The following is a 4,037-nucleotide window of genomic DNA, read 5'->3' on the forward strand; positions in this document are numbered from 1 at the left end:
CATGTAAAGAGAGGCCGCACATTTGTCCTAAGGCTTCGACGTGGCCGAATCGGAGTTGAGGCAAGATTTCCTCATTACGCTCGGACTCCATCAAAACTTGGAAATCCTCGAAAGTAGGACACATCTCTTGCCCACTAAAGCTAAAGACGTGTGTTACCGGATTCCAAAACCTCGCCGCGGCATGGAGGAAGGGAAGATGCAGCAGAGTACGGCCCAGCGTGAATAGCGCATTCAAGTCGAAGCCCCGGAAGTTTAACTTTTTCGAGCCATCTAGGGAAGCGATCCAAGCTGTGAGATTTTGGATGAGAAATGCCTCTATTTTGGTGCAAAACTGAGATGAAATGAATGAACCATGACGCTAGGTTCTTTATAGAGGATAAGGTACTGTTCGGGTGACACGTGTCGAAAATTTGGTGGCTGCCAAGCTAAGTGGTTGGCCGGCCACCTTTTTTGGTAGGTTGACCACCCCTCTTCCCTCCAATGCAAAAAGCTGGTCGGCCAGCTCTCTTAGGTGGTCGGCCATAGAGGGGAAGGTGGCTTTGGTCTTGTTCTAGCTTCTAGAAGAAAGTTCCTAGCATTTCCATGCATTGGGGGTGTTGAAGGTACGAGTTTTCCTCCGTTTCGGATGCGTTCCGTCACCCAGATTGTCTGAAATGTATTTGTTTATCAAGTTATTGTTAAGTCTTGCTTATCGAGTTGTTGTTTTGCTTATTGAGTTGTTGTCTTGTTTATCGAGCTGTTAAGTTTATCGAGTTGTTAAGTTTTGTCGAGCCATTGAGTTTTGTATGTTGAGTTGTTACTCTTTGTTCAATCAACATTGTTGTGTCTTGCTTATCGAGTTGTGAACTTGCTAAGGTTCTGTTCTTTCTTAGTAAGTTAAGTTGCTTTGTTTGTTGCATCGGTTCACTACCTGACTTGGCAATTTTCAAATGCACAATTCATTTCAATCCATTTTGTAAAATGATGCGATGCGATGCAAGAACGTAAAATACAACACTTTTTACAAAAGTTGTTTCATTCCATCATGCTCCCTTTGTTACAACATTTTACAACAAGGGTACAAGTTTTTCTGAAAATAAAAACTGCCTAATAATGTACAATGTGCGACAACTACTAGTAAAAAAGGAAAATAAAGCAGGAACATCTGTGCTCTCAAGCGCAAGAAAAAGAGGCCCTTTTCGTCCTCTTCTGCGGAACAGCCTCAGGACCATCATCGCCATCTGAGTCAGAGCTGTCATCCTCGGGATCCTCCTTGGCCTCATCTCCAGAACCGGAACCGGATTTAGAGTCATTCTCTTTGCCGGCAAATGTCTCTGACTGAGGATGAGCGGACTCCTCCTCCTCGCTGGACTCCTCATCTATGATATGTGCTCTGCACCCACTTCGTCTGCGAGACGACTCCCCTCTCCCAGCTCCTCGAGAAGGCCTAGATGGCCCAGCTCCTCGGGAAGGCCTAGATGGCCCGGCATGTGGTCCGGTATGTAGCGAAGGCATCTGAAAAGAAAGAGTGTAATACATCAGCCAAAGAATGTATATCAGATGCAGATGCAAGAAAACTACATGAAGTGGGTGCATGCAGATACAGTACATGAATGTGGCGTGTGTCAGATGTGCTCTACACATACAATTAATCAATGCAGTAAGATGTTCAAGTTCAACATGTCATCAGAAGTATGATGAATGCGAGGAAATTAAAGAGTACCTGGAAACCCATGATGGACAGTTGCGCCTCTCTCCGCAAGACCATGCCCTCGATCGAGGCCACCAATCCGAGCTTCCCCTCCATGTACTCTCTGGGTGGCTGCACATACAAGCTCAAATCATCAAGGACTGAATGAATGCCTAAGTATCTGAGTGATAAATGAAAAGCAGTGGAGCATACCGGTGGTGAGTCAGGATCACTGACGTATCGATGATCAGGCATAGGAGGCTCTATCGAAATCGGGTAGGAGCTCCCGTATCGCCAACCCGTCAACTCATTTGGAATGTCAGGCCATCCGGCATGATGATAAGTCAGAGGAATCGGAGGGACTAGTCCACCCCCACCTCTTGACGTACCAGCTCTGCTAGAAGAAGGGGCACCTGCAGCCCGGGCTCGACTCGAAGATGGCATGTCAGCGGACCTCCTCGTGGGAGTATGGACACCTGTCAACGGGGGCATCAAGTATGTGTGACGGTAGGTCGCGTACTCCCCCTCCTCCAAATATAGCAATACGTCAGTACCCAGCATGGCACTGATAACCTCCTGGGGAGTGAGCCTCCCGGTAGCCCGCATATCGACCGGAGGTGCTGAGGGGATATCCTGATGAGGGTAGCCCATCGTCTGGCACATGAAGCGTTCCCCCAGGAACCAGGCCCTACCGACCGGCCCCTTAAACAGGACCCTGTACCGGGAAGTAGCCCATCCTCCGGCAAGCTGAAATCAGAGGTCCCCACCCAAAGGCACCCAAGGTTGCCACGTGATCTGCGGACAACAAATGTATAAGCCGATTAGAAATCATAAATGTGCAATCTAAATCAAAGATGAAAACTTGGAAAACTGGGAGTTCTGAGTTACCTCTGTCGGCCGCACCGTGTCGAAATACTGCCGCAGGTAGGGGAGAGTCTCCCGAGGTCTCGGCCGGTACTAGCCCTCGAAAACAAGCGAGTAGGGGGTCATGAGGGGCGCCTCCACCTCGAGCTCTAGGGCTAGCGTCGGGAAGTACGCAAAAACCTATAACTGTGAAAAACAGGGCAAAAGCCATCAGAATATAGAATGCTGAGCGCAGAATCCGAATACAGAATGCTGAGTGCAGAATGTGAGTACAGAATGTAAAGTGTGTCGTGTGTGCAATGTACAGATAATGAAAAGCAGAAAAGTAAATCAAGAGGGCAGAAGGTACCTCCCAAGCTCTCCAGTAGCCACCGACTATGTTCTCCCGTCCGCGGGAGGTCGCGCTCATGTAGCAATAAAAGGTAGCTAAGCCGGCGCCACCCCAATCATACTGGCTAACCTGCGATAGGTCCACCAGGGCACTCAGAAGATATAGTCCAACGGTGTTCCGCCTATCGGAGAACAGAGTGGTCCCGAAGAGGAACGTCAAAAACCCTCGGGTGTACTGTGCTATCTCCTTGGGAGTCTCGGGCTCCCTCTGTCTGAAATATGAAGAAAACCAGGTGTACCGGACTCGACCCGAGGATCGGTCGACTGGTGGACGAGCTCCCAATAGTTAAATCCAGGCAGCCTCCCACTCGCCCATGTCCTCATCATAAGGGATCGCCCAGTCTCCCATGTCGAGGCCTGTCAATACAACGAAGTCGAATGGGGTCATAGTCATGTCCCCGGTAGCTGAGAAATGGAAGGAGTTGGTGGTGTCCCACCATTTCTCTACAAGCGCACCCATCAACGCCCTACTGGCAGCGTAGCGGGATATCCCTGTACAGAAAGGTCCAAACCCCGCCTGGTCAACCCACTTGCGGACAACCTCCGGGAGCTCTGCGTACCACTCCCTCGTATGATATGAGAAGACACCTGCATTCATAATGAACACATGTATTCAGTTTCAGAATGAAATAAATAAACTGCGTGCAAATGACATGTATAAGCTGTGTGCAAACCAAATCAGATACAATGCTGTGAGCTGCGTACAATTGAAGTATATGAATTGTGTGTTCAGAATAGAAGTGTTTGAGCTGTGTGTTCAGATTTCAAAATCAGTGGGCTGTGTGTTCACCTCAAAGTTTGAGCCGAGTGTTCAACATCAAGTATTTGGGCTGTGTGTTCAGATTTCAAATCAGTGGGCCGTGTGTTCATTTCAAAGTTCGAGCTGTGTGTTCAGAATAGAAGTGTTTGAGCTGTGTGTTCAGATTTCAAGATCAGTGGGCTGTGTGTTCACCTCAAAGTTTGAGCCGTGTGTTCAACATCAAGTATTTGGGCTGCGTGTTCAGATTTCAAAATCAGTGGGCTGCGTGTTCACCTCAAAGTTTGAACCATGTGCTCAACATCAAGTACTTAGGCTGTGTGTTCAGATTTCAAAAGCATTGGGCTGCGTGTTCTA

Source organism: Camellia sinensis, chromosome 1 (assembly GCF_055761805.1).
Source record: "Camellia sinensis isolate YWXY chromosome 1, ASM5576180v1, whole genome shotgun sequence".
Lineage (NCBI taxonomy): Eukaryota > Viridiplantae > Streptophyta > Magnoliopsida > Ericales > Theaceae > Camellia > Camellia sinensis.